The sequence below is a fragment of the Hydra vulgaris genome, chromosome 11, assembly GCF_038396675.1.
Source record: "Hydra vulgaris chromosome 11, alternate assembly HydraT2T_AEP".
Classification (NCBI taxonomy): domain Eukaryota; kingdom Metazoa; phylum Cnidaria; class Hydrozoa; order Anthoathecata; family Hydridae; genus Hydra; species Hydra vulgaris.
Window position 1 is genome coordinate 19,833,784 of NC_088930.1, and position 26,250 is coordinate 19,860,033.

The window sequence follows — 26,250 nt, forward strand, 5'->3', positions numbered from 1 at the left end:
GAAGCTCAATATCCTACACTTTTGGAACTTCATAAAGTCTTAGAACCCATTCGTCTAGCAGTAGAAGGCTTAAAACGACGAGATGCCACTTTATTAACTAGTGAAGGTATATTTTCATTTCTATTAAATGAACTGAAAAATATAAATTCTAAAAAAAGTTTGAATCTATTAAAGACTTTAGAAGAAAGAGTTCAAGAAAGAAGACAAGTTGAATTAGCATCTCTTTTACCTTTTTTGCAAAATCCGGAAAACATTTCTGGCCCAGCAAAAAAATCTAGTATACTTCCTTTAGCTTCAAAAATCGACATTATTAAATTGTCTGAAAGGTTATTGTCTACAATATTTCAAAATTCTATCATAAACACCGCTTCAGATCAAGAGGAAATCGAAGAAACTAATCATCTGAGTATGGCTTTTTTAAAAGAGGTCATGGAAAATTCAATTAATAAGTTTCTTGAAGAGCCTGCAGAAAACATCACTAACCCAAAAACACTGAGGGCTGAGTTTTCATTATTTGAGGCAACACATAAAAGAAACTCAGTACCTAGTGAGCGCGTATTTTCAATTGCAGGCAATTTTGTGTCCAAAATTAGAGCAAGACTTAGCCACCGTTCAGTGGACATTTTATGCTTTTTAAAATCTTATTTTCTTAGAAAAAATTACGATAAGTGAAATAAATATAATAATATACGATGAGTGAAATAAATCTCGTTATTCAATTTTTTTTGAAAAATTCGAAAACCGGTTAAAACCGGTTTTTTGGGGAATTTGGAATTCGAAAACCGGTTTTTCAAAAAGTCGGTTTTTGTCCAAACCCTAGTCATAATTCGCATTCTTTAAAAACTTGTTTAGTTCTCGTTTTTAATCTCTCTTTTCAAGTCAAACAGTATAAAAGGAGCTCATTTTAGTTGAAAATTTATTCAAACACGACTGAAAAAAAATGGAAGACTACGAAGTTGTTTATTGCAATGATAACAGTTATGTCAAATTTGCAGAATTAGCTGCGGCTACTTTGTGGCTTATTGAATTTAAAGAAAAAAATGCAAAAGATAAACAATATTCAACTGTTCCTCTCAAACCACTTGCACAATATAACTATGTTAAAAAAGAATTAATCTACAAACCAAAAAACGAGGGCTGCGAAATATTATTACCATGGAAATACAGAGATATGTGTCATCGCAGCAAAACAAATTATTTATTCAGAGCTAAACTTAAATTAAATAAAGACGACACCAAATTTAAAGTTCCCAAATGCGAAATTACCAATAATATAGTCTTTAAATTTAATCACAACAAAATGGCAAAAAAAGTATTGGAAACTTTGATGGATAATATGCAAGCTGCTCAAAACAGAGCTTATCTAACTGTAGCTTATCCTAAAACGGGTATATTAAAAACCGTCGAGTTTAATATACGATACGTTTAGCAAAAGAAGACGATAATATACGATACGTTTAGCAAAAGAAGACGATGAGACTCATATCACTGAATACAATAGATTACTGTCTGTAGAACCTTCTTTTCTCAACACTATCAATAAAAATGATCCCCCTAGAAGTTTCAATATGAATTTCAAAAAAGCCTGTGTTGAGCTAGCTGAGAAAGAATCGAGTTAGGCGAAAAAAGCAAAAGTTGAGACGCCAGAAGAAGAATAATAATTATTTTTTTGTAAAAAACTTTTTAATTGAATTAAAAAACTTGTTTTATTAATAAAAAACTTGTTTTTTATATATTTTTCTATATAAAGGGTTGTAAAAAAATATTCGAGTTTATTTTTGAATGAGAGAATGACTAGTAAACAACTTAACGAAAGTGTGATCAAAGCTGTTCAACTTTTTTATCCAGACAATGAGTTACATCCTATGTTATTTCAATTTCATCATTTTAATAACGCGTACGAAGAATGGCAGGATATTAAATTAACATATTTAAAAAGTTTTAACTTAAAATTAAACTTGGAAGAAGAAAAATGGGTTAATTTATATTATATTTTCATAGCTAAAGACTATAAAAACTCTCTTCATTTGTTTGAAAAAACTTCTTGTCATTATATGACATTTGCAGAACAATCACCATCATGGAGGACTAACATGTTTGAAGTATGTCGCATGATCAACGACGATTTTTTAAATATAACAAAAACAACAGCAGAAAAACAGTACGAAGAACAAAGAAAAAAACTAGAGAATTTTATTAAAGTGTATAAACTTTATTACAAAGCAAATAATATTGAAAGGAAATGCACGTCGTGGAAAAGCAAACTTAAACAGACTTTGAAGTATTATTTTTTATTTCCTTATATATCTAACAAATGGGAATATGACGAGTTGAAGAAAAATTGTAAAATAATAAAAAACGTTTATCCTGCTTGCATAGAGCAACTACCTTGCTTTTCGTACAATGATAAAGTTTTCCATAATGGATATTACAGTATTTATACATCTGCTCCTATGTATGATTATTTTATAGAAAAAAAATTACGCGAAGAAGGTGATAGAGTTTTCATTTATAAAGCCTTTGAACACTGTAATTTTCACGATAAAAATTTAATAGAAATGTGTCCTACAGCTCAATGGTTTTTTTTCTTTAAAAAAATTTTAACATTTCAATCGTTCTATAAAGAAATTAAGACGATGTTTATAATTTCAACACCAACGAAATAGTATCAAAACAACCTATACACAGAAACAGTTATTACATCACATATTATGTAACCGCGAAAGAAGGATTATAAACAAGACATTTTTTTATTTTTTTCAAAAATGTCAAAAAGTTGGTATACAAGTTTGTCAATATGAAATATCTTATCAAAACATTTACATTTGTCTTTTTTAAAAATAGTCATACAACGCATATTATCGCTAATCACTTTGATAAAGCCTTTCTACTGTTCAACGCATTTATCTGTGTGTACAAAACCATTAACATAATCTTCTAAAAATAATGAAAACTTGTACGTTTCTTAGCGAGGACAATGTTCCAAATTATGTCATTTTGTTAAACAATGTTGAAAATCTTCCATACATAACGGTTCAATATTTATATACATAGGCAGCTTGCATATTTTAGGAAAAAGTAAAGGATTCAAATCAAAAGTATAAATTTTACTTTCTGCATGAAATGAGTTCAAGACATTTTTTCAATATTGCCTCCTTTGTAAAATACGGTATTCAATTTGTATTTATTTAATTGTTCTTATAAATAATCGTTCACAGAAATGCAAAAAGTAATTTCACTAGTAGATTTAAACGATGGGTAACAGCTTAATGCATGAATGTTATTGTAGCAATAATTAAATTTTTTTTATATTTTTCATCTAAATTATCAAACTTTGAACACGGTATCACTTGCACGTGAAAATATTGTTTATCATTGAGAGATCTTAAACAAACTTCTCTTATATAATGACATCCCTACGCGTGTTTTTCTTTATTTGATATATATTTCATATCCAATAACCACAACTAAAAAAAAAGACTTTTTTAATTAAAAAAGAAGCGTATTCTTTTAATAAAATGAATAAAAAAGTATAACAAAAATTTTTAAAAAATTTTTATGCTTTTTTTATTAAAAAATGAGTCGCGTTGATAGCATCATTAAAAAAATTAACAACAATTGCGCTGTGTGTGCGCTTGATGAAGTATCTAAAAGATATAAACATCATAAAAACAATTCTGGAAATTCTTCACCCTCGTCTGATCATCTAGAAGGAGAACATTATACAGATAAAAAAATCAATCACTTTTTTGTAAAATATACTCGATTCTAAAAGAATAACATTAAATTCTTACAGTATTGAAAAATGTTTTAAAAACAGTCAATTTAAAAATTTGCTCAAAAATCCTCAACTTTGCCCTATTCATCTCGAACATTTTGATAATTTGAAAGAACATCTCGGCGATAACTATATAACTGAATTCTATAAAGCTAAGCTCACTATTTTGTTGCTGCAAAAAGAGATATCAAACCTATTTTTGATTAAACAGATGGCGTTCAAACAGACGGTTTCGTAGATACGTTTACTACAAAAACAATACCTACCGTCTCCTCTTTGATAGAAAAACTAGATGGAGCGTTAAAAAAGAAATCTGTTAAAAGAAACATTGAAGGAATTATAAAGGAAGAAACCAGCAACAAAAAAACTTTATTTGTTAATATATTACACGCTATTGTAACTATATTTATTACGAGTTTTTTTAGTTTAGAAAAAGAAGAATAAAAAATGGCTACTGATGAATCTTCGTTTCGTTTTTTTCAAAATTCTGAATTTAAAAGTTATTTTATAGGAGTTTATGCTTTTGATCAACTTAGTAAAACTCAGACTAATATTCATATTATTAATAATATGAAAAAAATGGTTCTTTTATTATTTACAACAATGAAACCACAAAAGAAGCTGGTCAACATTGGAGAGTGTTGATGAAAATTGACAAAGCACATTTTTTTGTTTTGATATTTTAGGAGAAGAAAGTGTAATACAGCAAATTCCAAAATATTTAAGATTTAATACACATTTGTTTGAAGCAGTAGAAGAAGGAAACAGCAATATACAAATCAACACTACTAATATTAAGTACAACGAAATAGATATAAAAACGTGTTTTTTTCATACAATAAATTTCCTTTTCAATGGAATGATAGCAGATTATGTGGAGTGTTTGCCGCTTATTTTGTAGCTCTAGTATTTCGCAGTGAAAATATTTTATATAGTGATCAAATTTATTTACCTTCACTGTGCAGATTGTTAAATCATTATTTCTTCGCAGTAACAACTCTTCATGATTCTGCACAAGTTCAATTAAACCTTTATTCATTCTTTCAATTTATAAAAAAAAATTCTTTCCCTATCTTGATGCTACTGCTAAATAACTGTTTGAAAAAGACAATGCAATTGCATTTAAATGTGAGAAAACAGGAAAATCTGGAACGAGAACTATTGTCTATGAAAACAAAGCAAATTCCTTTGCATCATGATATTCATGAAAAACAAATATTGGCTCAAAATGGCATTAAAAGATTTTAAAAAGACGTTGGGTTCTTAAGAACAAATTACGAAGCTACATGGGATAAATTATCCATATTGGACATTAAAGCTATTCCTTCTGTGATGAACGAGGAAAATATTTATTACATGATGCGAGATGAAATGGATAAGATTTTTGCAAACAATTATACTCGATTAAAGTCAGCTAATCAATTTTTAGATAATCCTATTGATGAGCACATGACTAAAAAAGAAATAAAAAGACAACTAGCTCCGTATTTAATATAGTCAAACATGAAGAGATCATCACACACACTGTTAAAAGAAATTGTGTAAGAAAAATATATGACTTGCAACGGACACGGAGAACTTTTTTTATTTTATTAAGAGATAAAAAAAATAAGGATATGTTAAAAAACTGTACAATACATATGATAAAGAAAGAAGTTTGGGCACTTAATACTAATACAAGAAAATCTGGAAAATTACATCCTTACAAAACACCTTGTTTGATTTGTCGTGGAAAGAAAACGTTAACAATAAAATGTAATAAAAGGAAAAAAACGGAAGAAAAAAAAGACAATACTTTATTTGTACATATTTATACTTTAGAAGATTTTAAATAATATTTTTTTTACAAAAAATGTCTTTTAAATATACTTCAAAAATTTTGTTGGACGGCATATAAGGGTTGACAGGTTTTGTAACAACAGGAGCGTTTGCAATAGCTTTCGTTTTTTTGCCTTTCCACGCTTTTCTTAAACTGTATAACAGCGAACCCACTTGCAAAGCGTTGGTTACATTTTATGGAGTAATAAAATCAGCTATTCCTCTTCCCCGGCGAATCTTTTGTCGTATCTTAGATCTATAACGTCTCTTCTGCCTTTTTCGTCGATAAGCCATCCCCTATAAGAATTTAGAGCAAAAAGTGAAAAAATTTTTTTCAGATATTTCAAAATGATGTTCTTTTCCATCTTCATATGTAAACACAACATTAAGTTTATCGTTTAAACGAGTTACTTTAATAAAATGACCATGTTTCAAAGTACATAATAATGAAAAATCTCAAAATACTAAAATATAAAAATCAGATAAACGTGGAAATGGATAAAAATCATCTGCATAGATTTTAAAATCCATCTTTAAATGAGCTTTCTTCTTCCAGTAATCAAATATCAAATGATTCTTTGATTACGTCGATAAAACCCTCGTATAACATTTCAAATTCGTGTTTCTCGTCATTAATAAAATCAATATGAGCTTTGTTATTAACACGAGTCTCTTTGATTTGTTTACTGACGTCTAAACGAAAAAATAATTTAAAGTTCCCATGGACTTGTTTTAAACTATCATTACCTATAAAGGTAGAAGTTTCTAAATTTACAATTGATTGATAAAATTCTTGTAAACAAGTTTTAAAATCCATTTTTTTTCAAATGATTTTTTATATAATAAAACTAAATTTATAGTTTTTTTTAACAAAAAACAGAAAAAACGCTATTAAATTATTTTTTTAACAATATATTTTTGGTGTTTTTTTACCAACACAAAATGTTTCATTATTTACATGACTTATCGTGTATAATTTAATAATAATGTCATAATCCAATATCAAACCACCAAAAAACGTAGATGATTTTGTATGTCCGATATTTTTGTTGCCACTTAAAATTTCGCCGAGCCATTTTTGTATTCATAGGTTAAAATATAATAACCTCGCGAGCTTGTATCTGTTCGTAAATTTTTCAACGAGTTTCTATTATATTTCTTCATATCTTATAAAAACCAAATATACTCGTTCAAGTTTTCTTTTGCATGCTGTTGAAATTTTGTGATAAAACAGCTTTTGCAATACTTTTTATTGTGCGTTTTTTAATACGTTTGTTTACACACTTGCAATGAATTCATTTTTCGAAATAAACGTTTGCAGAGTTTGGCTTTTTATAGTTAATTTTAATCCGAATAAAATACAGTTTTAAAAACATTACCAAGTATGGGTATACCTCCTAATATGTTACCAAGGAAACCTTTACCACGTTTTTTAAGTATACGTTTTCGCCCTCTACCAATTAAAGGATGATAGGGTCTAGGGTGGAGTAAATGTCGCCGATGAATAAAAATGTATCTTTTAGCCCCCTATGTCTCCTAAGTCTTCTATGTCTCATTTTTTTAAAATATTTCGTTTCTATGTTTATTGCGGTCAACTTTTGTTAAAACAAAACGATATATTGGTTTTCCCACTCGATTCATTTCTCGATTTTGTTTATTATTTATATACTTACTTTTTATTTTTCGATATCACATCAGTGCTTTTCTACAAATTTGACGCTTTATTTTTTTCAAGATTTTCTTATTTCTTCTACGTCTTATAGTCCTTATTTCCGTTGTATAAGGGTCTGTTAACTCATTTTTATCAAAAGAGGTCTTATCAAAAAATTCCAAAAAAGCATCTCTATGAAAAGGATATTTCCTATCTACTGTATATTTTGGTAACTTAGTTGTATATTTCGGTCTTAATTTACTTTTATAAAGTGTAGGTTTTGAAAATAAATTTTGTCTTACACTCATCCGCGAAAAATTGACATCATCTGCAGCCATTTTTTTGGACTTGTATTTTTTTTCAACTTTTTTACTTTTTTTTGACTTTGCTTTATTATATATTTTTTTTACAACATAAAAAACTTTGTGTCACCCTGAGACTGCTTTACTTATTCTGTCTTTATTTTGTCTTAGTCGGCCTACTTGCTTATATTTTTCTTATAGTGTTTGTTTTTTTACGGTCGTTTTTTATCTTACTTACTTAGCCCTTTCTTAGTCCTTACTTAAGTTACTTAGTCCTGCCTGATTTCATTAACCTGCTTACTCACACACTCGTGCGCTCACTCGTACCCTCAGTCGTTCTCACACGCTCCACATTAAATCAGTGAGCGCTAGCCCCCTGTTCAGGAGGTGGTACGAGCACCCCCTGTGTTTACATAGAACTATCTAATCTTTCTAGACATTACATCAGTGAGTAATAAAAGCACCCCCTGTTCAGGGGGTGGTATGAGCACCCCCTGTGTCTACGTAGAACTTTCTAATCTTTCTAGACATTATATCAGTGAGTGGTGCAAGCACCCCTGTTCAGGGGGTGGTACGAGCATCCCCTGTGTTTACATAGAACTTTCTAATCTTTCTAGACATTACATCAGTGAACGCTATGAGCGCCCCCTGTTTTAACATAGAATGATATGAAATGCCTTAAGCAAGATTTGAACCCACGCCAGGTAAATGTCATGGCCTTTGAAAAAAGTGCGGAATGCGAATGCACTATGCTACGTCGACGTGATGGTTCATAGAGTTTTGAATTCATTTAAATTGTTATTTTAACGCTTTACGCAGAGATTTTTTCTTCGCTCTGTTTTTAAAAGTTGTTTACTCCATTTTTTAATCTCTTCAATCTTATTTATAAAAGCGTTATTAAGAGTTTCTAAATTTAACTAGCGTGATACAGCATTTTCTTTTCATTAAATAATGTTGCATCACTTTGTCTTTTATTCAAACCAATCTGTAGAGATTAAATTTTACACATAAAAAACGCGTTTTTTGCTAACAAAATCAAATGGCGAGAACACGCATTATAAAACGTTCAATTGAAAAACGTATAATTGAAAAAATGTCAGAAATATAGAACAAGAAATAGAATTTAGTTTAATAGATTTGACACAGCCAGAAGAAATAATTATTATAAAAGACAACGAAGATCTATGCAAAAGGTCATTTAAAATAGAAAAAATGGAAAAACAGGAAGAAAATATTGAGGAAACAAAAATTCATTTTAAAAACAAAGAAAACAAAAAAGTAAGTTGTTTTTTATATTTTTTATCTTAAAAAACATCCTAAACTTTTTTTTTTTAAGAATTTTATATGTTTTTAGAAAAAAAAAAAGAATAAAAATCGCAAACGTAACTATAGTAAAAGAAAACGCGAATTTGATTTTTTAAAAATAATGTACATTTTTAAAAAATTACATATATATTAATTGCTTTTATTTTTTCGTCTCTTGTTTGCTTCTTTTAATTGATGTTTAATATCGACATATGATTCGGCAGTATGAACCCAACGTTTTATTCTTTTACCAGCTCTTCCAAATTTACGGTTTGTTTTATTATCTTTATATCTATTATTTGTTCTTCATAAACATGATAATATTTTTTTGCAATTGCTCGATAAATACTCGCTTGCAGTCTGTGTCGATGTTGAACTCTGTTTTTTAGCAGTTTGTGTTTGAACTGTTTTTTTGTTCTAAGAACTGTTGTTTTTCTACTTGCCATATTTACAGTATTTAACAATCTAGGAGTATATCTTATTTAGGCATTTATTAAAAAATGTTGTTTTTTATTAAAAGTTTACATAGTATTTTTTATTTATTTTAAAAAACAACATAGTGTTTATATATAAATTAACAAACTTTAAATTATTTTTTAGTTAAAAATAATGAGATATATTACAATCAACAAAATGATAGTCTTACGGATCATTTTTACATCATTCAAGATGGTAAAAAACGACCAGTCAATCAAGTCTTTGCATACAACCCACAAAGAGGTAGTTTATTCATGATTTACTCATAAAAAATACAAAATATTTTTTATAATAATATTTTTTTCTTATAGATAAAGAATTATAAAGACTTTTAAAAATTTCACTGAAAACTTAATAAATTGCAACAGAGAAGTAAGACCTTCTCACTGGGACTATTCCCCAGGTAATTTTAACTTTACTAGTTTTTTATTTATAAAAAAAGGTGTAATCTTTTTATAATACTCTCTTGCTTTTTTAGAGAGTCCAGATCCTGAACCGGAAGAAAATTAAATTTTGTAGATATTTTTTTAGAAAAAAAATCTTTAATAGTCTTTTTTTTGTTTATACTTTTTGTTTATATTCTATTTTTTATATTTACGAATTTTTGTATTTACTTCTTAATATATAAATATGAAAAAATGATTGAACAAATAATAGATAATATTGCTAAACAACATCAGCACAATTGGAAACAATTATCAATATATTTAAAACTTAGAAGATCGCACGTCAAAAAAATCGGCTCTAATTATTTAAAAAACTTCGATAAAACAAAAAAAACCTTAACTTTATGCAACGAAAAAATAACTCAAACAAAAAAGAGTGATAAAAAATTTATACTTAATTTTAACAATATTGCAAAACGAAATCGATAATAAAGAACTTTTATTTAAGTTATCAGAACTTATATTATTTATATTAAATAATTACGATAAATGTTTTTGTAATAAATATTATTTTTTAGTATAAAAAATGAATATTTCACAAATCAAACTCAAATTATTATAACGATTTAAAAGTCGATGGGACACGACAGCTGAATATCTCAACTTTAAAAAGTATCAAATTGAATGTATTCAACAAGATTATCACACTAGTGATGAAAAAATGTATCGACAATTAACTTTAGTTTTTCAAAAGTATTATTCTGAAAAGGACGCAATAAAAGAATTATATGACGTATTTCGGAATTGGACAATAGATCTTTTTCCAAGAAAAGAATTTAATCAAGAGCTTATTTATAATATAAAAGAAACTTTAGAAATGTTACAAAGCTTTGTTTTACAATAATTTTTTATATATGATTTCATATTTTTTGTAAAACTTTTATTCAGCTAACTAATATATTTAAAAAAATAATTAAATATATCAAAACCTGCGGTTAGTAAGAATATTTACTTGTATTATTTTTATGTATTTTTTATATTTCTTATACTTTTTCTTATTTTATTAGCTCTGCAGAATTTATAAACGAATTTGCAATTTGCTATCATGATTTGTTTTTATCTGAAAAAGAAGAGATGGTTATCGAAAAAATAATGGATGTTGAAGAAATGACAGAAAAAGATTACGAAAAATATTTAGAAGAATCGCTTTATATAGATTAAATTGATTATATTGAAGAATTAAAAAATCAAATGTTAGAAGAAGAAATAGAAAAAGAATTAGAACAAGTACAAAAAGAGATTCACGAGATTATTAACGAAATGGACATTGAACAATATATAATTAAAGTTAATAATAAAATGGACCAATTACCTGAACTTTATTTATAATTTTTTTATTATTTTTTTCAAATAAATATAAATTTTTTTGGCAAACAAAAAAATAATGACAACTATTAATAATGAAAATTACGAAGACATGTTTCCTGATTTTGGGGACGTATCGGAAGAAGTAGTAGAAAATGTGACATTTCATGATTTATTCAATGATGATATAAATGAACACGTAATTTTGGACATTGAAATGGACCATTTTTTGCTTTTACTTAATCTGTTTGTTATGATTACGAATTTTTTATACATAATAAATCTTTTCTGTTGATTTAGTTAAAATAAGACTACTTCATTTTTTATTATGATTTTTTATATAAATAAATGTTTTTTTAGCAACTAATAAAAAATGTCTGCCAACATATATCCATGCTGTTTTAGTGATGTGGATTTTACTAAAGAACAACTCAAGGAACACCAAATAGAATGCTCCACAAACCATTTATCTCACGAATGTTTTACATGTAAGAAAAAAGTTCCAGATTTATTAAATCATGAATGTGATTACTAATTTCTAGATATTCAAAAAATATGCTCTTTTTGCAATACTGCTGTAGATAATAGAGATTACTATGAACACTCTGTAATATGTTTTCGAGCAAATTATACAAGATGAAAAAAAAATTTAAATTATTTGAATCTTTCTGTTAACCATATTTTGACTTGAACAAAAAATTCTAGCAAAACAAATTGCTGATTATAAAGAAATTATGTACAAGCAAAGAGAAGACAAACAAGAAATGAAAAAAATGAAAGAAGAGAATACCAAATTACTTCAAACCCTTAAAGAAATAAACAAAGAAATGACAGAATTTAAAAATCTCGTATATGACAACATGATGATGTTAGGAAATCAAGAAGAAATACAAAATCCTAATCAAGAAATCATAAAATTAAATCAAATTGTCGAAGAAAATAATACAGAATTCTTAACATTAAAAAAAACAACTCAACTGCAAAAAGTAATACAGCACATCTTTAAAGAAACACAAATCATCAATCTTGATCAAATGTATTTAAGATTACTATCAGACGAAGCTTATTATTCACAACGTATTTACACACCTGAAGGATATCATTATCGTATCAAAATTTATACTCGCAGCACAAATGTAAACAATATAGCTATTTACTTCCAATTAATTCGGGGACACCTCGACGATGCCTTAAAATGGCGTTTCACCAAAAAAGTAATTTGTACTTGAAGAAATAATGATAAATTTTTTGCTCACACAATTACGAGTGATAATTATCTTCAATCTTTAAACGCAAGTTCTTTTGATAAACATACCGAAGAATATAAAGTAGCTGTTGGTTTCCCGAATTTCATTTCGCACGAAGAACTGAAACAATTTATTATTAACAATAACTTAATTATTACGATTACAATTCAATAATATATTTTTTGTAAAAAAGTTGTCATTTTTAATTCTATTTAACCTTTTTTTAAAAGATTTTTTATGTAATGATTTTATAAATAATAAAAATTATTTTTAGATTAACTAATAAAAATGAGTTCTACAGAGATTTTCAGACGAATGACCGAAGAACTCACTTCATACAGTGTTAGATCTATTAGGTTTATGTTTAGAATACTATATGGAATAAAAGAAAAACTAAAAAAAGCGTTTGATGTGATGGAATATATCAAAGACAACATTATCGAAGACGAAAATGGTAATATTTATGAAACTTTAGAGAGTAAATTAGAATTTGTACTTAAAATGTGTAAAGTAATTCATCAAAATGACATTGTTAACAAATTAAAAAAAAGAATACCACGTCTACCTACTTATGAAGAAAGTATCATTAAAAATTTACCACCTGTACACTCTCCACCGAACGAATATTTTCCAAGCGATGTTGTGCAAGCCAAACAACAAGAACTTTCGAATTTTTATAACCCTTTACCAGAACCACCTGAAGCACCTGAATGTGCTCAAGAACCTGATTTCAATCAGTAGTATTTTTTATTACTTTGTATTTGCATTTTATATTTGTATTTTTTTAGATAACTAATTAAAAAATTGCCATGGGAAGCAACTGGGGTAATATTGGTAGAATAATTGATTCAGAATTTAGCTCATTACACCACTTTCTATATAAACGTTTCAAAGAGCAGAAAAGATCAAGAATAATCAAAAAGATCAGCAATGTAAATCAAAGTCGTTTCACATATTTAGAAAATATTTATTCTCGTATAGTAAACTTTTAAGACGAAACACTGATTTAGTTTTGTCCACGCGAACGTCATTTTTCTTATTACCTTTTTCATTATGACGATGATAGATTGGATTACCTAAACAAATTTACCAACGAAAGACAAATCAATTTGTCCTTAAAAGATTTATGCAAAAGAACATTGGCTCTTCAAAGAATCATTTAAGAATTTGAACATTTACAAAATAAAATCATTTCTGTGTTTGATAGAACCAAACTACAAGACACAAACTGGAAAAATGGAGATTTTGTTAGATTATTATTTTATACTTATCGAAAAAACACTTTTTATGAATACATAATAGAAGAAAAAAACATTTATTATTTTTTCATCTTCAAAGACGTTACCTACACAAACTATTTCATTTACTTTTTACAGAAATTTCGTATTTAGCCAATCCAAAAAAATAATTAGTAACATATTTAATGAAAGAGCTGTATAATTTAATAATAGAATACATAAACTGGGGAAAGGAACAATATTATTATATTACGAACAAGTGCTTTATTCATGTTAATATTGCAAAACAATATTTTTAACATTTTTTTAGATAACTATTAAAATGCAAAATTGCAAAAGAAACAAAGACTTTTATGCATACGACAGCATTATCCACATTGTCCATTGGTTTATGAAGGATACAAAAAATAACTTTAATCTGAAAATAAAATCGATAAAAGAATTATGTAAAAGAAAATTGGCTTTTCGAAGAATTCTAATCGAGTTGGAATTATTAAAGATCCTCTTGGATCTTTATATCGTCATTATTTTGAAAACGGTTCTGATGATTTTTTTTTTGGTAGTTCTGACGAATTTAATTTTTTTTCTGATCGCATATTTTTTGGACACAAAAAAGAATTATATTTTATTTGCACAAAATGTTTAGATCACACTAATATAATCCTTGTATTAAAGATAAAGAACTTGATTTTTTTTATGATTCTATAATAAAATGTGCTCATTGGGCTGTAAATCAATATTATTTTATTACTGAAAATAGTTTTATACATGTAAACGATATTATTTTATATTTATAGCTAGAAAACTAATAATAAAAGTGGATATGCGAAAAATAAAAAAGTAAACAAAAGACTTCGAAACAAAATGAAAGGCATATTAATTTTCTTTCGTTTTTTGATATAAAATTTTTTTTTGTTAAATATTTTTTCTTTCTTATAGCAATGTATCCCTACTTTTTCACTTTAAATAAAAAAAGCCTCAAACATTCACGTTTATTAAGTGAACGCTATTTTTGAGAAAAAAAATGTGGATATTGCCAAGCCTGCCACCGCCAGAAAAAATAACTTTTTTATTTAGAATATATATTTTTATTACATTTTTTGTCTCTTTTTTTATTCGATTTTTTACTTCATTTTTATTAATACTTTATATGACTTTATACTAACATTTTTTCATCTTTTTTAGATAAAAATGAATAGTTTTAATAATAATGATGATTGGGAGAAAAAACTTAATAAAGAACCTTTTGAAATTCAAATAAATAGCACGAAATTAAAAAGACTTCTCAGAGGGTTGGACTTTGAGCGTTGCTTAAAACACAAAATAAAAAACATGAACAATAAAAAAAATATGAAAAAACTCACACCCAATATGTCTATTAACGATTTTGTAAAAAATTGAATTTTCTATTATTAAATTGTAATCATTTTTTATATTTATTCTCATCTTTTAGCTAACTAATACATTGTGTGGAAATTGTAAATGCCTAGTTAAAACACTATCATATTGTCGTGCAAAGAAGTACAATATATCTTGGAATATGCTGAAAAATATAAGAAAATGTTTCTGGAAGAAGTCGACATTTATCGTCACTAAAAAAAATTTCGTGCAAAAGAACTACCCTATTTTCAGACAAGACAAAAGATTATAACTTTTTTTATTGTAACACTAATTTGTAATAAAAATTTTTTCACACCTAAACATATTTTTTTATTACCGCGCATCCTAATAAAAAAACTGAGGGGGATCGGTCTCTTGCAAAAACATGTCAATCTACAAACGGCGGTCTCTTACAAAAAATTTTGAACCTACTAATGGTCTCTTGCAACACTTTTCCAACATAGGTATATCATCACACCTTTGTTATATAGTTTTTCTTAAATTTTGTCGCACCATTGCTGAAATTATTCTGAATGTTTATTGTTTATACAATTCTTATAAAAAGTAAACTTTCACAAACAAATTGTTTATTTCTTCGTTGAAAGTAATGAAAATGCCTCTGACACGTGCTGAACGCCAGAGAAAGCATAGAGAAAGACAAATGCAAAAATTTGGTCCGGATTTTCTAAAAGGAAAAGGACTCGATATGGAAAAAGGAAAAAAAAAATTCTAATGTTGAATTAGCACGTTTAAAGGACAAGTTAAGAAAAAAAAGGAGTTGAGTTTCTTCATCCGAAATAACATCAAACATCTCTCCTGATTACAAATTATCTTGTACACTTGATAAAGCTGTTAAAAAGGCACCATGTGCTCTTCCAACTTCTCCTCTTAAAAAAACAATTGTTGTTAAACAACTTGCAATTCAGTTTAACAAAGATTTACCAGAGTTTTTTTAAACAAGATGGTTTATCCCGTCAGGCACCAGGAGTAAGAGATACGATTGTTTTAAGAAATAATAAAGTAAAAAAAGAAAATGAATAAAAGATATTTATCAATGAATATAAGTGAAGCATACTAAATATTTAAAAAAGAACACACTGATTTTTCAATCAGTAAATCCATGTTTGCTAGTTTAAGACCAGGGAATATACTTTTATCAAGCTTAATGCCTAGAAATATTTGTTCATGTCAAAAACATAAAAATATTATCTTGTCACTCAAAGCATTACATTTTATTGATGTAAAAATTCCCCTTTATTCGCATGTTTTACCAAATACTTTAGTGTGTGACGAGAAAAATGATAATTGTTGGAATAATTTTTGTGAAGCTTGCAAGGACGGAAAGTTGTTTCTCAAAACATACCGATTAGATGAAAAAAACCACGATAAAGAAATTACCTGGTACCTTTGAGAAAAAGTTACGCAACTTAATGTAACTAAGTACCTCAAAAAAGCAATAAAAAAGACAAAGCCATAATTTTGTATAACAATGTTTGCAAAATGCTCCCTAAATTTCTTTTGCATTATTTTATAAATGGAAATCAATCAATGAGTTATGAAAACCAAAAAAAAGTTTAAAAAATCTCGATTCAGTTTTGTTACAAGTTGCTTTTGCAGAAAACTTCTCAACTTTCTGGCAGGATGAAGTTCAGTCAGCACACTGGAACAAAAAATTATCAACATTATTTACTGCTGTTAGCTGGCATGGTGACTCTTGTAAATCTGCCGTTATTATTTCTGATGATTTGAACCATTCAAGAAGCTAAGTTATTCATTTATTGACTTGTTAATAACTAACCTTATTAGAAAGGATGTAAAATAATTGCAAGTTTGGTCTGATGGTCCTAGCAGTTAATATAAAAATTGTTACATAGTAGCTTCAATTCCATGGCCTAAAAGTAAGCAAAAATTAAAATTTGCTGAAATTACTTTGCAAACTTTCATGGTAATGAGATGATGAGACCAGGCGATGATAGGAGCAACCATAAAAAGATTAACAACACAAAAAATTATTTGAAGAGAAGCTCTGATTAATGACGCAACAGTATTTTATAAAGCCGTCATAGATGAAAGTCAAGTAAACGTTTTCATGGTTGCCGCTAAAAAATTAAAACTGCTTTTGATGACCCAGAACTTGTAAACATCATTAATAATGCTTGTAAAATGCCTGGATTGTTTAGTGCTCATTGCTTAAAACAGTTTAATAATAAAATGGAAATGAAACCTTATTCAAGTGCATCATACTTAGTTAACTAGATAAAATTTAATAAAAAAACGTAGTTGAATTTTACAAGACTCTTTTTGAAATTATTGTAAATAAACTGTTTTGTTAAACGTTATTGTTATACCTATCTTGTACAAATCCGAATAAATTGGTTTCTTCTGTTTCAACTGTCTTTTTGATGATGTTATTGTCTTAATATTCAAAGAATTTGTACTGATCACACCGTGACGTCATGGTGTGACTTAAACTCCGTTGATATATTTATGTAGTGTCTCCATTTAAATTATTAAAACATTTTAAAAATGTTATAAAACTATTATAACACCTTTTAAGTATCCAAGGCATAACAAAAAAATATTTTAAAATATCTACAAGAGATGAACTACTGCCATTTCTTCTAATGACGGAAAATGCTAGGTCATTTTTGTCACGTCTTGACGCAACCTTTTAATGCGTGAACCTAAAAGTTTATAAATATTATAATTAAATAATTTTTTTTTAGAAACTGTAATGTATATGAAAATTTTTTAGTATCTGTAATTTTATAATTTTTAATTTTAAATGCGCTAAAGTCTGATGTTTTTCTCAAAAAAGAACGTCAAATGTCACGCCGTGACAACGTGGAATAGCCCACAAGTTGATTTTATTTTTTAATGCACCAAGTTTTCGTAATTTTATGAAACAAACTTTTTTAAATATTGAATTCATAAATTTCTAACTAATTTAAATTAGGGATTATTACTAAATAATATTTTTTACAGCCTAGTAAAATGACAATAATATTTTTTATAAGACTCGACTATAAAAACTAACTTCTTATTGATTATTTATTTAGTAAAAATTATTACTATAAAAACTAGGAAAATAATTTTAAGTAGAAAAGAGATAGAGATAGAATAATAGAGGTTAAGAACTGATTATTGTACAAAGACGCAAATAAATTTTGACAATTATTTAATATACAATTAATAAAAACTAAAAAACTTTCATTTTTTTTCAATCCAAAATATCACGTAAAAATTTGTATACTAATTTGGCATAAGCATGAGCATAAGTTTGGGGTTTGCATAATGCTTCAACAAGTCATACATAAAATATCAAAAAGATTCTTGTAACATTCAACAATATATTATCGCCTTCGATTTAAAAACAAAGTTTTAATTAGGGTTCTTTGTACAATGCCAAGTCGAATCGGTTGACTTGTGTTAATACAGCCTGAACATGGTGTACATCATCTTCATCATTGCCCTCAAAGTTTAAGTTATCTGGAATTTCTAATCCTATGCAAGTGTAAAGTTTTTCCAGCAAACTGCACATAAAATATATCTCGCAATATATTCCTTTAGTAAGCATATGTTAGGAGCACTGAAGTGCTCCACCTCTCTTGTGACCTCCAATGGTTTTTGAAATAATCAAAGGATTGCTCCACATCACTATCTACCTGAAGGCAGGCTTGGTCGGGAAATGGTAGCGATCGCTTTCAATAACTGACCACGGGATTAATATTTAGTTGCGAAAAGCTGGCCAGATTTTTTATTCGTTTTGAGAACATTTCGAAAAACAAAAACAAAATCGCAAAAAAGATGAATTGGACCGATGAGAGACATTTACAAAAAAAATTTAACCCAGAAAATAACTTTTAACGCGAAAAAACTTAAAGCAAAATAAATTACGTTTGGAACAAATATTTTCGAAATATTGCTCTTTTATAATTTTTTTATAAAATCAAGCAACATTTTTTTCATAAAATAATATCTAACGATTTTCTAATAAGAAATAATGTTCTTTTAATTTTTAAAGAATTTAATATAATTTTTATTTATATACTCGTGTCTTGTTTCCAGTGCTGGACTAAAGAGGGTTTGGGTTAAAGGGGGCTATAGTCCCAGGTCCCGCAACGTTAGGGGCCCCAAAATAGTCAAGAAGACTTTTTTTTTAGTCATTTTTACGGTGTGACACAAAAAGGCCTCTAATCACGGCTGTTTCACTCAATATAAAAACGAGCGTGACGTCATGATTTTATCAACAAAAAAAATTTCCGCATAAAAAGTATAAAAATTAACATATTAGGTAACCAAAAAAGTTCGTGCGGTTTTTGGTAATTGAATTGTTTTTAGCATTCTTTACAACACCCACATCGCACAAGGCAAGTAGCTTTGTTGCGTAATAGAACGCGTGTGTCACGCGCAGTTGCTGTATATATAGTGTTGGCTTGTAACGAGCTTACAGGAAAGGTTTTGTGTAAAGAAAGGATGGCAACCCAACCAACGATTATTCGATCTTGCTTACTTTACGAGTTTAAACTTGGAAGGAATGCAACACAAGCGGCCAAAAACATCTGCACAGCATTTGGAGAAGGTACAATAAGTGAACCCACAGCATAGAAGTGGTTTCAGCGATTCTCTTCGGGAGATGAGTCCATCGAAGACCTGCTGCGTTCTGGACGCCCATTGTAGGTTGATGAGGATGAACTGAAGGACGCTGTCAAGTCTGACTCCAGCCAAACTTGCCAAGAACTTGCAGTGAGGTTTGCTGTGAGTGTTGAAACCATCCGCCTGCATCTGCATGCGATTGGGAAAGCGTGGAAGCTGAGTCGGTGGGTTACGCACAAATTGTCGATCGACAACAAGAAGCAACGGCTTACGATCTGCACATCACTCTTATCACGCCACAATGTTGAGCCTTTTATTGATCGTTTATTGACATGCGACGAAAAACGGATTGTGTACAACAATACCAAGCGTTGCTACCATTGGTTGTCCCCCGATGACCGCATCCCAAAGACACCCAAGCCAAATCTCCACGAGCGGAAGGTTTTGCTCTGCATTTGGTGGACTACAGCTGGTGTGGTGCATTACGAGCTGCTACCAACAGGCCAAACCATTACTGGACTGGTCTACTCAGCACAGCTGCAACGAGTTCACGACCTGTTGCTTGTAAAGCAGCCTGCACAGGAGAGGAGTTCTGCTTCTCCACGACAACGCGAGACCGCACACCGCTCGCGTGACTCAGGACAAGCTCCAAAGCCTTGGTTGGGAGAGTTTGCCTCATCCACCATACTCGCCAGACCTCTCCTCTACTGATTCCCATTTTTTCCTTTCCCTGGGAAATCATTTAAAAGGACAGCAGTTCCGAGACCAGGACGCGGTTGGAATGGAGTTGAAAGCTTTTATAGACTCAAAGGACCGAGAATTTTTGAGAAGTGGAATAAATAAGCTTGTTTTACGTTGGGTAAAGGTTTTAGATGCTAATGGTGACTATTTTGATGAATAAATGTACTTACTTTTGTCGTTTTGTGTGTTTTTATTATATACGGAAAAACCGCACGAACTTTTTTGGTTACCTGATATTTTAAATTAATAGTAACTTTTTTATATAAATGCTTTCATCTTGCAATTATAAATATAAAAGATCTATCTTTCTTTGTTAAATAAATATTTACATTAATTGGTATAAAAATAAATATTGCCAAAATATTTTTAATAATTTAGAACCACTTTTCTAATTATCGCATATTTTCCGGAAAACATGAGTTGGGCCAACTAAAATTTCATAACATAGCTTTGTGCTTGATATTTGAAATTCGGAACACTTAACCCTAAATGTCCATTCTATCAGATTCCTGCGTGATCCTAGAGAATTTTTCACAAATACACTGTTTTTAAAGCATTTATACTTTTTAATTGATTGTTTTTAAATGTAAAACGTAACTTTTTTGATGGATGACGTCAGGTTAATGAAATTTCAACCTTTTATGCAAATAAAAATAAAATTTTTTTTTACGTGCCTTCAGCTATGTTATGAAATATGTTTTCAAAAATGTCATGTTTTACAACTAATCTTGTTAGTTTTAGGCGTACATTTGTGTTGACGTTTTTTCGCGATGACGTAACCTTTATGCGTTACGTCCCAAACTATTTATTAACGAATATTCTCCAAACAACTGTTTTGGCGAGTCAATTTTTGAAGTATAAAAGTAAACAAAGTTACGCGGAATTTTTCTCTTTGGATTATCAAACTAATATCAGATAAGTTGTTAAATCCACTTTTATCTAGTGCATATATTTGTTAATTAATATTATTTATTTGTTTTTATTATATTTATTATTAAGTCAATATTATTTTGATAACAATGCATTCAACTGAGAGGGAAATTCTAAAACAAAATATTGGATGGAAAAATGGTTGGGAAGATAGGTGTAACTTTCCTTTTGTTAAGCGATTAATTAGGACAGATAAGATCAGTAACAACGTCATTTCCATTTTAATGACAGTCTTTAAAATAAGAGGTGATTTATTTAGTTTTATGAGTTTTCTTTTGCCAATTGATTTTGATATGCCTAGTAATGACGAGTTTGATAAAATGTGTCTAAAGTTAACACGCCAAAAAACGAAGAATTTTTTAAAATGCAACTGTCGCAAGCTCCACCCAAAAAAAAAAAATCAGCAGATGCAGATGACTTTTTCACTTTAAATAACAGTCAGGAGCTACTGAATCAAATTGATCAATTAACTTCTAAAAATAAAACAAATATGGAGCGAATAGAAAAATTTAAAATACAAGTATTTAAGTTGGAAGCTGAAATTGCAGATTTAAATTCTAAAATTAGGGCTCTCAACACACATAGTAACTCATCAAGTTCTCAATTAGAGACTATGAGTATTAGGCTAAAACTGTTCTGGCTTAAATCACTAGTTTTTGCAATTTTTTTTTTCAATATTAAAAAATTAATATTGAAAAAAAAATTGCAAAAACTAGTGATTTAAGCCAGAACAGTTGCCAAATTTGCAAATGTTTTGCTAGTAGCGAGAAGGATATAGTTGTGGTTGATTCTTATTTAGACTACGACAACATTAGTTCCTCTGAGTTATTTTGTGGGTTTAAATTAAGTAATCCACAGAATATATCAGTTAAAAAGCCAATAGTTAGTAAAAAATATACTTACATTAAGTTAGGAACTAGTAAACCGCATTCTAAGTTAGGTAGGCATGCTGCAGCTAGACGATCTAAACTTGCTTTTATATTCCTTCGATTATTAGCTTGTTCAGATTTAGAAAGTGATTTTTCTATGTTGTTTTGTGATTCTTTGTCTTGTGAAAAGTCAATATTTTGTTGTGTTGGAAATAAATGGGTTTAGTTAAGCAGTAAAGTGTTTCTGATGCTGTAGAGCTACAGAGCCAATTAAGGATGCCCACGGCTGAATTCTGTAGACTAAGACGTATTCTGTGTAATCTTGGTGCAAGGATTCTCCCATCTGAGCCCAAGATAAGACAAGAACAAAAAATGCGGACAATGCATGTCATTGTGAAGTCCACGTTACTTTATCCATCTGCGAATGAAGCACCTTGTTTAGTATCTGTACTGATGGTCAAGAATTTGACAACTTATATTGAAGAGGTTTTTACTAATCTTTATGTACGCGACCACCTTAATTCGGATGTCGGTTTTGGCGAAGAGGTATGGCTCCTTTTTGCTGGTGATAAGGGTGGGAAGTATATGAAATTCCATTTTGAAGTTGTCAATTCTAAATCATCAGGGTCTGTATACGATGTTCACTTGTTTTGTATGTATCAGGGTTCAGACTGTCGTGAGAATATAGCCTTAGTTCTCGGGCATTTTGCCAACAATATTAAAAGAATTCAGTCGTCAGATTTTAGGCTAAAAGGCAAAATAGTCAGGTTGTTCTTAGGTGAAGATTTTCATTGCATCGATGATGTTCTGGGACACCAGGTTCAGCTGCTAGCTTTCCTAGTTCTACAGACCTAGTTAAGTTGAATTCTCTAAGAAACCATGCTTCACACACCTGCTAATTGTAACATCTTAAGAAGGATAATACAATCTCTGGAAAGTGCTTACAATGAGAACTTGTGTGACTTTATGTATAAATATTAGAACAGAATATCACTTGTGTGATATTCTGTTCTAATATTTGTGTAATGTTAGTTTAAAATATTATTTTTTAATATATTGATTTTATATATTAGGTAGGTGCCCATTCTGTTCCTATCTTCAGAAGTTATTTACACCTATGCAATACCTTCGCTCAGGTTAAAGAATGGAATACTAGTCTTGCATCAAATGTATGTAAAAATCTAGCTTTTTTATATTAACTTGTGATCAGAGCAATTGGTGTATTGGTTGGGTATGATCTTGTATGTTTTTGTACTTAATTTTAAAAAGTGTATTGTCCTTCATTATATGTAACATTTTTTTATAGATATATTACATATCCATTCGATGTTTATCACCAGAAGTTAGTTCTACCTTTGCAGTGCCTCTGCTCTACATACCTCCTCGCTGGTTAAAGAATGGAATATAAATCTCATATCAAGTTGGTGTAAAAATTTAGTTCAATAAATTAAGAATTTGTAAACGTTATCAAAATTTTGCGTGGAGCAATTGTTTTTCTGGTTTAGCATGAGAATGAATCTGATATCAATTGGATGTACAAAGATAGTTTACTACTTAAAGAACCTATCAGTAAACCAACTGATTATAAAACAATTTTTAATGGGAATAAAAACAAATTTTCAAAAGATTTCAATTAGCTATTTGTATATTCAAACACTTTATTTAGTGAAAAAAAAGACTATAGATTTAAGTGCTATAAAATAATTCTACTACCAAAAGCGAGGTTAATTCAAAAACTTAAACTCAAATTTGGTCATGAATTATTTTATTAGACTTGGTGAGTGTTTATTTATTAACAACTTAACACCATATTATTAAAACTGTATGCACAGAAAAAATAAATGCTTAAGCTTTAAATGTTTTGACTAAATATTCCAAAATCGAAATCTGGCTTTATTTTGCAATGCAATGAATTAATTGGCTTAGGAAAATAAGTTTCTAAAACAAAAACTCCTAGGTTTAAAAATTTACTCTTTTAACAGCTAATCCCCCTTTTAACTACATTTTTCATAACTTTGCGAAAAGTGCGGTTTGCTTTCAGACCTCTATAAAGTCTGTTTTAGCTATCCTTAAACAATTAAGTAAAGTTTTTTTGTTTTTATAGTTGTCAAACAATGGGTATATTTGAGAATAACTATCAGAAATAAATTTTTCTGATTTTTTTTTAATAAAAAGTAACATCAAATTACTTGAATTCAGCCTACTTCATCATTTGTCGCGTTTTTTTTAAACTTAAAGAAGTTTTTTTACTAATGCATTAAATGTCGTAGGATGAAACATTTTATAGGTGTTTTTATTATTTTTACAAAACAAAATTATCTTTATTATTCTAAAAGTTAAAGAAGTTTTAGTAACACCCCATAAGTCAATATTTTCAAAAAATAACAAGAAGCCGTTAAGCTTGGTTTGAAACAGCCGTGTAATATAAAAATAGCCCCCGGCCCCAAGAAGCCTAACAAAATTCTGATAAAACTAGCGCTAGCTTTAGTTTAATTTAAGGTAAATTAATTTATAAAAAAGTTAATTTTTTGTAATAACAATTTTAGGTTTCGCGTGAAAATTCACTTATTTAAAACATATTTAAAATAATTCTTCTTAGTAAGATGAACAATCAAATAATTAAATCATTGTGTTACTGTAAAAATTAAATTAACTAGATAAAAATCAATTAGAAAGATAGAAATCAGCTAAAAATACTTTGTGAAGCGGAAGCGGAACTGCTTTACAATATCGCTAATGATGATTAGCAAGTAGGCTTTTTAATCTTAACAAGTATTTAAAACAGAAAAAAGTAACTTTTAGTTAAAGGATAACAATTTTGTAAGAATCAAAAATATTTAAAGCTAGTAAACCAATATTTAAGAACTTAAAAACTTTTCTTTAAATTTAGTAACTTTCTAAATGTATATATATATATATATATATATATATATATATATATATATATATATATATATATATATACATATATATATATATATATATATATATATATATATATATATATATATATATATATATATATATCTATATATATATATATATATATATATATATATATATATATATATATATATATATATATATATATATATATATATATATATATATATATATATATATATATATAACAATACCTTGTGGCATACTTCACTATGCAAAAAAGATTCTAGTGTCCACTATGCAAAAAAGTTTTGAAACAACCCAAATTGAATTTTTTCCCATTCTAGCGTTTGTGTGTAATGTAAAAATTTTTTTTTATCAAATTTTAATAACTATTCTAGAGCTCGCTCAGAGCCCATAAAGCCCCAATTTCATGTTTAAAACAATATCTTTTTTAGTTAAAACACAGAGTAATAATTATTGTGAATCTCATTTTTCAGGTATTTAGAATTGAAATCACAGAAATCAAGTAAAACAAAAGCAGCTTGCATAATATTTGTTAAATTATCCAGTTTAACTAAGCTAGTTCTACATTTTTGATTAACAGTTATAGTCAAAGTATCAGACGAGAACCCCAAAACTAAAATTAAGACTGTCTTTCTGAATGTTATTAATGTTGGTTCATTGTCCAAGAGTTTTTTTTGCCAAAATCAGGGTATTGCTGCCTGTGATTTTCAACCTGCAGCAACCATTCTCTTTGTTCTGGATCACTGGTTATAATGATGGAAAATTCTGAAATCAGGTTAACTCCTTTTTCTGCGTTATCATTTACAACTTTTACCGTACGAACAAATTTTTCAGCTTCTATGTATCCTTGTTGCTCTGTCCACTGTTCCATTGGTTTAGCAAGCCAATCTGTATTGATGCCAAGAATGCTGAACAATGAGTGAGATTCAGGTCCCAGACGGTTTGACAAACCTGTTTGACGAGTGATTTGACGAAAAGCTGGCTTACCAAGACAAAAATTTTCGGATACTAGAATTTCCAAGAGTTTGGCTGCCATATCTTTTTTCACAGTGGAACAAACATGTTTGCTGAAGAATGCAAATGGAACTACCTCTTCTGTGAAATACCATTGGTGATTGGTTATTTTAGAAAGAATGACATCAGCAACTTCCTTGTCTAATTCTTTGTAGTCCATCATGCCGTGGATGAATTGCAGGTCATTCATAGGTGCATCAGCACCAATGCTAGCTTTTGTCCATACTGGTGTGTGGAAAAGAG

The 26,250-nt window shown here is 28.6% G+C and overlaps 1 long non-coding RNA gene across 1 annotated transcript; it reads left to right on the forward strand.

Annotated features, from left to right (window-relative positions):
- The first annotated feature begins 23,091 nt into the window (after positions 1 to 23,091).
- LOC124814099 (uncharacterized) lies at positions 23,092 to 23,545 on the forward strand. The gene is made up of 2 exons (XR_010641628.1): positions 23,092 to 23,252; positions 23,390 to 23,545. It is a non-coding gene; the product is annotated as an uncharacterized LOC124814099 (long non-coding RNA).
- The last annotated feature ends 2,705 nt before the right edge of the window (positions 23,546 to 26,250 follow it).